Here is a 15,358-nt window from a genome sequence, read left to right as displayed (position 1 = left end):
CAAAATGCTCTTTGTAGGCTATACCATCTGCCGGTCTGACGAAGATTCTAGCTGTCTGAGCTCATTTAATAAGGACATTTCTCACTCTGTGGCAATATAAGACATTTCCCAAGACTGATAAGTTAAAATTTACCAGTACCATCGCAAACAAATATACAGATATACAGGTAAGTACTTCTTGGTACCAACAATTTTTTTTGAACGAATCAGACAGCTTCTTAGGAAACCGTAAAAGACACACACAACTGAAAAAAATAATAATAAAAAAATCCGCATGGCACTGGAGAATAGCTACATTGTAAAAGCCACGAGGGGGAAAACACACGGCCATCCGCAGGTTGCTGAAAGACTTTCCCACAGACGCCCGGACAAGAAGCCATCATGAACTGTATATGAACTCAAAGCGGCCTAAGTGGTGAGAGGTTCCTGGGTCATTGCGCCAAACTGACACGCTAACCACCTTGGAATACCTATATTGGGTACATTTTAAATTATTTTCTGTTATTACAAAGGATCAAGGGAAGGTTCTTTTTTTCTCTTTGAGTAATGGTAAGCTTATTATTAAGTACATAATCTCAATAAGTGATGGGCCCACAGTCTCCCGGCCTTCATATTTAAGGACCTATATAGTTGGGTTTGTGGACCTCTCGCATGAACTCGATAGGACTTTGTATTTACTTCAGTTCCTCATCCCATTAAATTGCTTGCTTTGACCAGATATAAATTTCTGGCGTGTACAATTCTTAGTGCACGTGAAGCACAACAAGGTTGAAATTTAATGCGATTTTGAACGTCGGTTAAGAAATACGAGATGAATATTGGCAACCCTGCAATGGCCGTAAAACGACATTGTGCCAATGAATACACATTGATTTGAACGTTAAATAATAACTCAGCGCTGAGGTTTTTATTTGGCCTAAAATATTACCTTGTTCTAAATACACGTTCAATATAAGAATTGTTAGTATGGAATAAAGTACATTCGGCCAATTCCACAGAGCCATGCCTTTCTGACTCAAATCAAAACTTATCGCCAAATCATCGTCACAATGTAGTTTTAGGATCTATCGTACACTGCCCTCGTTTAGATGGCGGCTAGGAGTTTACACGGTCATTTTTGTACTTCCCATATGTGGTAAAAGGAATTTGGTGAAGAGTCAAGTTACATGCATATTAAATGAATGAATGAATGTTTTAGGTTTAACGTCGTAATGTCGTATGACACGATCCTGCATTTCATTGGATAGATCAGAAGCACGCAGATTAGTGTATCCAGTAAGACACGCTGATTTTTTTGTAGGCTTTTCTCGTTTTACATGTCCAATCGACGTTTTGATGAATTTGTATCGTACATTTATCTGTATAACTGCAATGGCTTGACACTTCCTACACCACTGAAACGTGTGTCGTACGTGAAAAGATCTGTCAGCAACCTGCGGATGGGCGTGGGTTTACCCCGGGCTCTGCCCGGTTTCCTCCCACCGTAATGCTTGCCACAGTCGTATAAGTGAAATATTCTTTAGTACGGTGTAAACCAGCTATCAAATAAATAAAGTTAATAAATACACAAAAACGTGTGGATAATCGCCGGCAAGCTGGCCACCAGACCAGAAGACAGTATACCGTTATTTGCTTCCCTTTGTGCAGAGATCACACATGCTCCACATTAAGTTTTGACGCTGACCTTGGAATTTTGACACACTTGTCTTTAAATAACATGCGTGGATAAAAACTAATTTCTAAAATCGTATTTCTATTCTTGACAGATATTTTTTATGAAATCGAACTTGCGTGCTGTGAAATATTAGACCTGCGCATGTACCAATTCTGCCTAAATCTAGCCGGCCTGTATCTAAGCAGGTTAATGCGAAAAAAAAATCACAGCAGAAAACATATTCTTTGACAGGCATAGAAAAAATGGAGGTTATTTTATATTTAATCCAAATACGATAGCTATAGACCCCTTAGCTTATTGTATATGTTTTTAGTCTCAAAGTGTCCAAAATCCATTACAACATTTAGAGCATTTCTAAATACGAGTTCAGTTTGCAGTTTTTGTCTGATCTTTGTGTGAGCCTGGGGAGGCTCACGTCATTCAGAGACGTGTGGTTGCAGATCTTGACGACATGTCAAAGCAACATCTGGAAGGCTTATAAACAGAGATACTTTTCAGGTATGTAGAAATGGTTCTTCCCAAATTATTGGACAAAAACAGAGAGGACAGGAGGACAAAAACAGAGAGGACGTATCCTGTGTGATGTCCTCACACAGGATACGTACAGGAATAAATCTCCAATATTTGGCGAGTTATGCATTCAGTATTTTTTATACAACGTGACCTCAGTGTACGTGTTTACCTGTTGGGGAAATCCGTCCATAACCACATTCTTCTGTCCTTTGCTCGTGCAAATCCAGTAGAAGTATAATAATACTCCAATCTAGCTATAACTACTCCATACTAATAATGAGGGAGAAATGCCCCTGGCATGGTAGACGGGCCCAACACACAGCTTCAGCATTTGTGTTCCTTCATTTTAATAAATTAGAAATGTTTAGGTGCGTGGTGTGTACTTCCGCAATTTTCTCATGCAGTAGTGGTACAAAATATACGCTTAAATTTGAGATTCTAAGGGTAGAGGTTGTAAAATGTATAACCCATAGCGTATAAGCAACCGAGTGAAATATTCTTGAAGACGACCATAAAACACCGATCAAATAAGTAAATAAGCAACCCAGTCGAATAATTTGTCCGTCAGTTAGGGAGATGTTGAGATTTTTATTTCTCAAACTGAGATACTATATGAGGTGTCGGATGAATGATTAGTAAGGACGTCAAATGACGGTTAATGTATTTAAAAAAAATACAACAAAAAACAAGAGCAACCTAGAACAATACGGCATATGGAAAAGACGTAGGTCGTCAAATATTTGCTCACTTTAGCAACTGACTACTCATCAGGCACAAATGAGATGTCAGGGTATACAAATTACATTTTATCTTTGAATGGAAACAAAGAGTATAGGCAGTTTAATTCACAAGAGAAATACCCATTAACTCTCATTACCCTCGGACTCCTGATTTCCGATTGGTCCGTATATGAACGTCGTTAAACCGCCATTAGATTTGTGTACAGTGACAAGCATAACAGTCACTCTTGGATACGCACGTGCGCACGGGACTATTGGATTGTCATTATACCATGACGTCGATAGCCAGATAGCCATATGGTTGGTGTCTTTTTACATGAATGATTCACAATGGTGTCACTGCGTATAAAATGCCGAATTAATGGATTAAATTGTGCGCTTTGGCTTATTTAAATGTTACCAGTGCCGTCAGTGCATTTTGATGTGCGTGTTAACTTTAAGGAGAAGAAACATAAAAATAATGCCTAAATCAGATGAAAGAGCGTCAAAACTTATTTGCAAATATAATCTTTAATACTTTTTGGGATTTTTTTTTCATGAGAAAAGGGTATTTGAAAATATTGTTGTATAGTGGGTATTTGGTACTAGCTTTTGGTATTTATCGTTGTTGCATAATAATGTTCTAAATAAGGATATGATGCTTGTCTTATGAATTTATTTAAATGTAAATTTGTTGTTTATATCGAAACATATGCACTTAACCTAAATTATGATAATATTTACGAACATATTAAAAATATAAATATGATCTAAACTGAGGTTTAATACATTTGTTAGCTGAAAGGAACAAATCCTTGTGCAAAACTATTTATTAAACCTGTGTTACATCCTCATTTATGACATTATTAAACAAAGGCTATAAATACCAACAGGTGATCCCAAATACTTACCATACAAAATTATTCTCAAGTGTCTTTTTCTCCTTAAGGAAAAATCGGAAAAATATTGAAGATCATATTTAAGAACTTTTCGCACTCTCATCTGAACTTTGTCATTTTTATGCTTTTTCTCCACATTTATATATTTCTCTAATAGTATTAGAACAGTATAAGAAAACTGGCGAATATACCAGCGGCCTGCCATCACTTATTAAATAGTCTCAGTATAGCTTGCTTCTTTTATCTTGTTACCTACATTTGACATGTAAAACCACTCATGGTCACGGAACAAAACCTTTCCGTCTGCCTCAAAGTCGGAAGATATGAGATCAAACATGTCATACTTGTACCAAATGCTACATGTTGCTGAATCGCTTTGCGCTCAACATGGAGATGTTAAACAAAGACACAGGACCGGTTGACCCCGTGTCAGTATAATGTGACTGTGTAGGGTGTCATGCCTGGTGTCTTCGGCATGATATACTTCAGTGACGGCAACACTTTGGCGACATGAAGTCGCGCTGCCATAAGAAGACACGGCATATATACACACACCTAATGACTCCTCGTGGTCGTATGACTGAAAAATGGTTAAGTGCGATATAAAATCCAAAGCATACATACAAACCAAAATCTTTCATAAATGACACCTAACACCATCACCCCTACACATTGATATGTCGGACGTCTATATAATAAAGTTACAACATAAATACGCAGTTAAAATACTTTTTTCTAATCCAAAATATTTTTCTTTCTGAAACGAAGATTCTATTGCGGTCTTAGGTGACATCATAACTATTCAAAAATATGTGCCAAGTTGAAACAGACATTCGTATGCCAGTCGTCAACAAATAAGGACGTTCAGATCAACTATCGCAAGGCCAATTCCCATAACGACCAATAACACAAACCAACAAAGAACTGGGAACGTATACAAAGTATGAAATTAGGCCGGAATAATGTAAAGAGAAGCGGTCAACAGTTTTCAATGATGTTTGAAAGAGGCAAGGTTCGTTCCAGGCGAATTAGTGAAATGAGTACCGAAATCTATTTATACTGAGGATCTAAATATGGCCATCAAGGGCATACGTTGTATTTTTCTCTTTTGGTTTATAAATACCAAAAATGTGATATATGATAAATCACAAAATGTGATATTTTCCCCCCATAAACATCAGTATTGTTGTTTTGTGGTTAGCTGTCAAGTCCTACAGAAATAATACACTGGTTTGTTCACATGTATATGCAACAAAAATATTTACTAGAAACATGACAGCTATATCTTCTGTAGAACAGCTTTCGACTTAGATAAAAAAAATTATACAGGTAAATCGAAATATGCAGGCAACTATTAGTTCCACTAAAAGAGGTCTTCGTACAAACCGTGATTTTCATGCTGAACTTTATTTCCGCCTGAAAGGCGTAACCTGATACTATACTGTGTGGATGCGCCGCGAGAAAACGATTTTGTGCTTGTCAACACGTAGTATGTATCCAAATCGCTTCCCTGGTTGACTGCGCACTTTGTCGGTGTCTGTGAGGGTTAGAAAACCAGACAGTTCTTCCCCCATGTGGTAGACGAATTACCACCTCAAATTTCACACCTCGTTGATAAAGGATACATCGGTTCCACGCTTACTACAACCTTAATGGAAGAGCTAGTACAGCTGTGTAATCTGATTAGCCAGTTTACGGTCAAAACAGCAGATGGTTCGCTGACCATGGCAAATTGACTCTGTATCTTGTTACAGTGTTCTATCTTACACAATATATCGTCAAAGCAAGCGTTGATGTGTCAAGCTTTACTGTGTCATTTTTATACATCACACGATTTCTATGTGGATTACATCTTCTGATTTGTTTCCCAGCAAAATGTCGATGTACATTCTAACGTCGTTATTAAAGCACGGCCAGACACATTTCAAAAACGTTAATATAAATACAAGCAGTGTAGTAAATATAGAGAGAAAGACTCTGATATGTCTAACCATGCCATTGTTTCCTCTACATCTACATCACTGTGTATTCTTTTTGTATCACTTTGTATACATTTTGCTTATTCAAATCCTTTCAAAAACCCCTGATCAGAAATCATCGAATGCAAGAAATCATGCGCCTGTAATTTTTGTTTGACTCACATTGTCTAATCAAAATGAACGAAGCCTGGTTGTGCTTATATCTCGTATTGAATTTCCGGAGCGACCATTATCTTCGACTTCTTGGTTGAATTACAGTCATGTTTGGTAGTGTGATCTCCTCCAAGTCTGGACAAATCCCAATATGTGCTGCAGACTGCGCTATCGCTCTACCTGCCTCCATCTTAATGTCTTAGAATGTATCTTTGTGTCTTAGAATGTGTCTTTGATCATTGATTGTTAAAAGTTGTTTGAAAACTGGTCTTGCGACTAACTCTGTGATTGTCTGTTACATCGCCTAGATTGACAAAGGAAGCTGCGTGTTCGAAACCCGCTCAGAGTAGCACGGCTTCGGTTTGAAGTCGTGAGGTTTCTCACTTCCTGGGATGGTCAGTTTTATTTTTCGTCGAACTCCTTGTCCGGTTTCATCCACAAATGAAATACTTTTAAATACAGCGTAAAACGTTATTCAAATGTGTAAATATCTAAACATCCAGAAATATTTTGCTACGATTATATTTTGCTGACACTGTTGCTCAACTTCATTCTCTTCAGGGCTTATACGGGCAAAGTATCAAAGACTACGCAAGTGCTCCATTCCATTCCTTTCGCAGAATCGTAAATACGATAAAGCATAGCGGTCTATGCAGGAATACAAAAGTAAACACGTACAGCGTTTAAAGTATAATCCACAACGCCCATCTAGACCTACTGTAATTCCTCAACCTTTTCGTATATGTGCAAGGTGTTTGTGCAAACATATTTTGAAGGCATTATTCTGTGTAGACTGATAAAATTATGTTTTTTTTTGTGAAGCCCTGAAACTGGGCAAAACAACCAATGGAGTTTTGTTTTCAAGTCCAAATAACAAATTGGCATAAATGGCACTGAAAGTTGCTCTTTCCGAAGCGAAAATGTTGAGGAATTGTATGCCAATGACTTCTCTTTAGGTATACAGAGATATTAAAGCTGGAACCTGTATTTAATTTTTCGTACATCTAACAGATATTCCATTTTATGCCTTTTGCGGAATCGTCATTACGATTGTAATGTGAGCGAGGGGCCTCCGTGGCTCAGTTGGTTAGCGCGCTAGGGCAGCGTATTGACTCAGGAGTCTCTCACCAATGCGGTCGCTATGAGTTCATGTCCAGCTCATGCTGGCTTCCTCTCCGGCCTTACGTGGAAAGGTCTCCCAGCAACCTGCGGATGGTCGTGGGTTTCCCCCGAACTCTCCCGGTTTTCTTCCACCATAATGCAGGCCGTCTTCGTATAAGTGAAATATTCTTGAGTCCGGCGTAAAACACCAATCAAATAAATAAACAAATCATTTTTGTATATTAAATGTGATAACAACACACTTTTCTTTAGTAATTCTACCAGTGATATGTGTATACTGATACCAACATCACGGCGTTTATTTTACCCAATTCTGCTTAAGCTATGGTGCTGTTAGCCTATAAGTTGCTACTATTTTTAGAGGTATTTACATGAACAGTTAGAAAAACACCCTAACACCCTGACAAGAGGCCGGGTTTCACATGTAATATATACATGTCTATGTGCAATCATTTTCAACTATCACACTGTCGTCATTGGCCTTTTTGTAAGGAATAGAAAAAATTCTTATTTCAAAGAATATGATCGCTATTTGAATACACTAGGAAAGCTTAAAACATAGTCTCATAGGCATTATTTCCTTTTATTTCTAAATATCATTTTTAAGCGGGTTATGTCATCTGGCACAGCGATTAAATAACGACATGAAACAAAGAATTAATAATAAAGGTAATCCGATTTCCTGTAAAATTACCATGGCATTTGTGATTTAGCTTGAAAATTATATGAGTAACCCAAATGACAAGAACGTCTACATGGCCGAGCAATCTCCAACTTAGGATCTGCAATTGGCAACTGCATGATCAAACTAAAATGTGCAAGATTCCATTAGCGTTGATTCTAACAAACTAGGAAGCAAATGTACAGAATATATGTGCAGTTAGGCATACCTCAAGCATTCCCTGTGTGAAATGCAACAAACTACGTGCATGCTTTATAGCCCTTTATCGACCAAAGTAAAGTGGCAAACTACAAGCATTTAATTACATGGTTATAGGTTATATGATATTCATAGACCACAGATGGGCGATTCTCAGATGTAACGGGGATGGCGAAATATTGTCGAAGGTAACACTAAAACCGAAGCTAACATCCAAGGTGTATAGTTGTGAAACATTCCAACAACTCTCATCTTTTCTTTTTGCGACGAATTTGCAAACAAATCCAGTTTCAGTCGGATATAGCTCCACTGTTAGTGTCACAGTGTTTGGAGCGGTCAAGAAATTCCTATATTTGTCTCAGTTTTTCTATGCGTCGAAACAGACATTCGTATAAAAACCGTCAGCCAATAAAGACGTTCCAGGTCAATAATCACAAGGCCAGTTCTCAAAACGACCTATACCACAAACCATCCAAGAACTAGAAACCACGAAAAGTATATACAGCACGATAATAGGACTGAATTACGGAAAGAGAAGCAGTCTACAGTTTGACCTGGGATGTAGTGTGCATCTATACTATATTCCAGGAAAGACATCGTCATTCGGAAAATTTGATAAGCTCTACATGGCATTATAACCTAACTTCCCGACAGTTTGTCTAGCCACTCTTCCATATACGCATGAGGCCATGCGCTAGAGGTTAACATAATATTTTTGTAATATGTCACTATATATTTCCCACGCATGGCTGGCGTCAGGGCCAGGTAGGGGGTGGATTGTACCTGTAAAGATTAAGGGTGTCGAATAGTTTTGCCGGAAGAGTGGATGAGGGAGGGGGCGGAGAGGGTGGTCAAGAACAGATGGATGCCTGACACCCTTGCCTAGTCTACATGAATCCATGCCATCTTTCCCTTAACTTTCAAATTCCCATCAGCCTTGAACAGATCTGACGCCAGATCTCAGTGGTGCCTACTGAGCAGGAGTGGTCGCTTCGTATAGATGTCGATTTGAACAACAACTGTATGTCTGCACGTGAAGGGCTGTTTATATGCCCCCCCCCCCCAGTGAAAATATACTCGGGAAAACTCGCATGAGTTGATTCAACTCGATTAACCCTGCAAATCTTTAGACACTACGCATGTGTCAAGGTAAAAAAAATTCCAATACACTATAACTTATACATATGGATGCTGAAGACTTGACTAACTAACTACTATGAGTAGGGTGGGTAAAACATTTGTCGCAGTCCAGAAGTTTGGGTATATGAAAGGCGTGCGGTACCTGCTGTTTGGGGGTGCTTTTCAGCAGCCTGGCAATAACTTTAACTAACTACATTCATAGTTAGGGAATTAGACTACAAAGAGAGGATAAAGACCCAGAAGCCGCTACATTGAACTGTGGGCTTTTCATTCTAGGTTAAATGTGATCGGCAGTCTATATGATTATAACATCATGAGTATACTCAAAGCCGTGTTTCCAATGACAGACCTCAGAGTTTCTGTCCTTTCAACCTCTTACATATGTGAAACATACCAAAGACATATTAAAGGAAAAGACCTCTAAAATCGAAGTAAGCATCACTCAATAGGCCACTTAAAACTATGCATCAATATTCTTTCATTTGTTTCTTTCAGATTTTTGTGAAAGTAGTCAAAGGCGTTCAAACATCTGAATTCTAAGGTGGGCTTTATCGATCATACTATCAGAGTTTAGAAAGTCTGACGTCACCTGAAGTTTTTACAACTCTAATCAGGACACTTGCTATTGGAATACCTCTTTTTACTCATGAGTGAACGATTACTGAAACAATATTCTCAAAAATTCCTTCCGTCTGGCAAACATAAGGAAAAAAAAAGGTTATGTGACGTCAGAGTTCCTAGATACCGTCAGTATTGCTCATAAAGCCCATCATAATATTCAGATTTTTGAATGCCTCTCAACACTCTTAAAAAATCTGTGAGAATAGATGAAAGTATTTTTATGCATATTTTTTCATTTTCCTGTAGCATGAACTTTATTTCACAGGATCTTTACATTTGATATCATTGTCCGTTTTGGAAGGCACAGCGAAATCCCATTTTTGTTGGTTTTTGTAATAATATTCGCTACTTTATACATGACAAAGACATATCACTTGTATTTCTAAGCAATCATTCATGTTACTGACTGAAAACACACTTTGTAGTAAAGGCCTACCTTTCATTTAACAATGTATAAGCTCTTCTGTCATTTTCTGTTCTACAGTATCTCTTTCCAATCTACATATTCTATACCTCAATATTTATAATCACAAATAACTTAAAGCCTATATTTAAAAATTGTTAATGATCACAGAATAGACGGTGGATTCAGTGGAACAGATATACTCAAGCGGTGAATTCAGCAGGAATTTACCAACGTTTCTCTTCTTAATAATTCAAACAAGAAAGATTATAGTGAAACGGAGTCTGGTCTCAGTTTGTCATGAATACCTCGTCGTTATAAATGTCTTAATTTTGATCTGTATTGGTTGTGGATTCTGTCAGGCTGTTTTTGACTTACTCCGTTTGCATTTTCTTCATTGTTTTGTTCAGGGGCCTTTGTGTCTAAAATATCAATACTATTTATGTATCAATGATAATATTAAATATCAATAATATTTATGTATCAAACAATTGATAACAAACTTTGTTCTTCTTGGTTTCCAATTGCACGGACTCCTTGAGATATGAAGGTATCGACCCAAACCAAATTTCGCAGGTTGTTGGCGTATCTATACATATCGTTACTAAATAGCCCACTCAGTCTACATGTTGTTGATCTACATACACACATGTCAAGCTTGTGTTAATTGCAATCCAATTTCACAACAGCTGTGACATTCACCTTTTGAGTGTAATTTACACATGTCTGCCGTGACATTTGTTGGTTACGAAAAACAATCGCGTCGCTATCTTGATCTCAAATGGAATAGGCCTATGCATGTTTGATACATAGACACATATAATCAGATTAAAGGTCGATGGTCGACGCGGGAAGTTAACCGAGATATGAATGTGCGTGTCTGGAACTTGCGAATATACTAAGGACTGAAATGAGACTGTGCGGCGCAGGTCTCTGTGATAAGACTACCTAAGCTGTCTGCCAAACGTAGACGGTTCAGGCCAAATCATCTTACAAAGTAATCGTCATGTTCTTAGACTCGACTTAAAGACTAAGATTAGTCGTCGACGGAGACCTTATCGGTCTACGTCAAGTTCTGTCTGATTAGTTTGGATGACGCCTTTACTTTAAGTCCTCAGAGCGTCGGGGCGAGTAAAAAGTGTTAGAGGTAAGAATCGTGTTCTAATGAAAACGCTTTTGTCTGGAATCCATCTCAGACTAAACTCCTGTGGAGTCCTGTTTGAGACCCGGGGCTGTTTCCCCATGGACGATGTTTTGTTAGCGGTTAACACCTGGCCTCCGGACCCTTTGTGTCTCCATCGTTCGTCTGTCTGCGGTGTAGACAATTCACCTGACAATCACAGGTGATCAAGGTGTCTGGCCGGCACGAGATCTCCCGTTCAGCGCCCCCGGGGGGTAATGCAGCCCACTCAACAAGGCTGTTGCCCAATGAAATGTCCGATTACGCCATGAAGTAGGGGTAGCCACGGGTGGACCATTCATCAGCGCATGTCTCGAATCACATGTGGCAGAAGCACGTCGACTGTCTGCGGGTCATCGCGCTAGCCTAGCCTCAAGTACCGGTCAGCTATAAATCGACCGACTGAAAGCACTGGTCAGTCTGACCTGGCATATCGAACGAAGAAAGACGTACTCAGAGCGCTTCTTGGATATGCTGCCAGCTGCCTCTTGTAAAAGGGAACGACAAACGTTGTGAAGCTGAAATGCTGCAGGCCTAACAAAGAGCCTATGAGCTGACTATCTGGATTACTCTCTCAGTTTATACCAAGGCTGTGATCGGTGCCGAACTTGGGTTTCCTTTGTGATTATTATCCTTGTACAATGATAGTACCATTCGGAATGATACCACAGCAGTTTCTAGCACCGCTAAACGTCGAGACGAAAATGGAATACAAGATCAACAAGCGCAAGTTTCCTGGGCTGAAGGACAAATCAAAGCATCCAGCTTTGCTGATAGCCACAAAATGTGACGATATCAGGCCCGGACATCAACAAGACGCTCCCATCGACCTCTCCCAGACAGGGAGACGGAACGCTCCGGTTCGATGTTTGCATAGCACAGACAGCTGTCAGCGCCTGGCAGAGAAGAAGCCGACGAGTCGAACCAGATTGCGGCCAAACCGTTCTGGCAGTGGAAGCCATTCCTTGTCCTCCGGTAAGCACATTTCTACTGCATAATTTCCAAACTCTGGGATAACCTAATAACCTGATAAACTCTGGGGTCGTTACATGAAGCTGTGCTTGATACGAATTTTCCTTAGAGCTACCAGATTTTCTGTTACCTCAAACACAGCCTTGTTTCCACCGCTCTACGTCGCATGTTCTCACAAACGGTAACGTCAAGAGTGAGTTAGCTTGAGTTGTGCCATCCATTGTCTTACAACTTCTATTGGAACAATAGCGCCACTCCCCCATATAGAAAAAAAAACAACTGCAGAAACTGATGTATCTACTGTTACGTCAGCCCCGTTGTATGAAAGTGTTGGCGTCTTTCACAGTTGCGGAAATTAATTTCGATTCTTTGTGTTTTTTTTTTTTTGTTTTTTTTTTGTTGGGGGGGGGGGGGGTACAATTTTAATTAGCTAGAACGGAGTTACTGGCTTGTAAACTTCCGATTACTTCCGTTTCGGGAGTTTCCAAAGGCTTATGCATCATTGAGTTTGTATTTTTCCGTCATAATGGTGTGATGCGAGAATGATCAATCACAATATATAGTTTCCGTTATGTAAAACGATGACGTACCTTTTGTGGTTGTGAGTAACAGTCATCACCACTTCCATGAAATAACATAAAAAAACTGTCCGTGGCAAATTATAATCAGTTGGTCAACTTTGCCCTCCGTATAGTTCTTAATCCATGTGTCAATATGATAAAAATGGTAGGCATCTGACAAGTGTGAAGACCCACATATGTATGAATTTATCCTTCTGATACATGAGATGTTTGATCATGGGAATCGATACGGAAAGGTTATGGCGTTCCTGTATAACTTCATATCGCACTCTTTTCGGTTTCGAAGTGACACTGTCTTTATAATCCCGTTTCTAAGCGTCCGTTTTTGATTGAAACAAATTGCATTTATTAAGCTTTTTAAATATCTGTCATTCTGTAACTTTGTTATTTTTTTTCTTCCAGGAACCCGTGAACTGAATCACCCAGAGGGCTCCAGAAGAGATTTACAGAGGGAGACAGAAGTTACAGCTTCGGCACCTCAACCCGAGCTCCGACCAGAAGGCTCTTCTCGAGCAACAACAGTCATTGCCACGCATCCAAGCTATTTGGACTTTATTTACGGCGAGCATGGAATAATTGCTGAAATGGCTGCCAAACGTCTGGCAAATTCAGCTAAAGATAACCCAGAACAGGACAGAAGTGCGTCTAAGGCCGGGAAGCGAAAGCGACAAGCAGTCAGTGGCGACGCAGATGAATGTCATCAGGCGAAAAAATGCAAATCATCAGTCCCTAATGATTCAAATATTGCCTCAAATCACACGATTCACTACAAACCGACCGCGGCCTCCGTCATATGCGGACCAACCCCAACTAAACATCAGTCGTCTATGCTCTTTATGAACGTTCAACAAATGTGGCCTCCGGTTGTCTCCCTTGGTTCGTACAACAACAAGGGAGTTATAACATCGCAAAGAACGTGTGGCCGACAATCTTGATTTCACTATAGATAGCATAACCAAAGAACTAACAAAAAGTTATCCAGCATGTGCTTGGTGCCACTGAAATGTCTAGTCATGTGTAATATTAAGTAATGTGATGTTACAAAATTCCAATCTTCTTTTTTTTTCTTCTGTTTTCTAAAACGTTTATGGCCTCATTGTCCCTTTGTCATTTTCTTCTTATATCAGTAATTTATGTTTGATTTCTTATCTTTACACTGCAAAGTGACAAGACATCCTTACAAATGATACAGATACTTGGAATCGAGCTCTTCTGTTAACGTTCAAACGGTATGAATGTACAACTATTTCAATCAATGATCGATAGCTAGGATTTTGCCTGGGTATTGGCAATTTGGTTTTTGTCTGTGATAGAATTTTGGTGCTATTATTTTTTGCACAAAATAGCTGGCTGTATGAATTCGCGAGGGTGTTTGTGATAATTAAGATTAACATTGTTTGTTATTTATGAAAATTATGGAACGATGAAATCCATATAAGGCTGTTGTTGGCAATTATTACTCTGTACAAATTATTTACATCTGCTGATATTTTCTGTTGCGGCTAAATAAAAAATACAACAAGACAAAAAGCCTGACATCTTGAATGAATCTGTCATTAATTATGTAAGACGATACGGGTGTGATATGGTTGTTTTTTTTGTGCACAAGAACTTCATTCATACAATGTTTGAGGGAGACCGTTTCCCGCCACCCCAAAGCTGCGCGCACTGTTTATACCAATGTGTGTTCCAGTTCCGCCCCCGTGTTTTTGTGTTGGGAAGGCTTTTTTTGTAACATTTATTAAGACAAATTTCATGATGGGTAGTTTTGCCAGTTAAAACGCCAGGATTTAGTTTTAAACAGCCGTACTGGGTAAGTTCTCTTCTTCGCCTGTCTCCCGTTATGCAATGAAGGCCAATCACTGGCATGAGTAAATGGTGTAAATGTATTCGAACGTCTTCACTGCCCCCTTGCAGAATTGTCAGCTCTTGACGTCAGATAACAAAAGGATGTGGTTTTGATGGATTGTTCAGCCTATTACACGTGATGGGCAGGGGTGGGGGATTATACTGTCCTACATGAGGAAGGCGATTCAAGACGAAGCTCTTTCAAAAGTATAACAAAAAATAGACTCAGACACATATTGCGATTAGTGACCTGTAACGTCCATTTTAGTTGACGTCTGATCTACGACACATGGATTTATGTCACCAGTACGCCATACCGGAACTTGGGGATCCACTTTTAACATATACTTTGACACCAGAAATGACTAACATGTGGACATAAGAGAAAACCCACGAAGAAAATATCTGATCAACATAACCCATAGCGTGAAATTGTCCGATTTCATTAGCTAAAATCTGCAATGTGATTTAAGCGCTAAAGTTTAGACCATATGAGTTAAAAATTCAGAACATTTACCTTCAGAGTTACGTTCAGGTAAATATACTTGAATCAAAAGTTTAGCCCCTCTGATCAGGTGAAAACAAATGAGAAAGATAATTCCCGAAGCGCTATATATCGGCACAGAATAACTACTTACATAATACTCTTTATACTGAAATCAAGTAAGAGACA

Source organism: Liolophura sinensis, chromosome 9 (assembly GCF_032854445.1).
Source record: "Liolophura sinensis isolate JHLJ2023 chromosome 9, CUHK_Ljap_v2, whole genome shotgun sequence".
Classification (NCBI taxonomy): Eukaryota; Metazoa; Mollusca; class Polyplacophora; order Chitonida; family Chitonidae; genus Liolophura; species Liolophura sinensis.
This window is presented reverse-complemented; position numbering follows the sequence as displayed.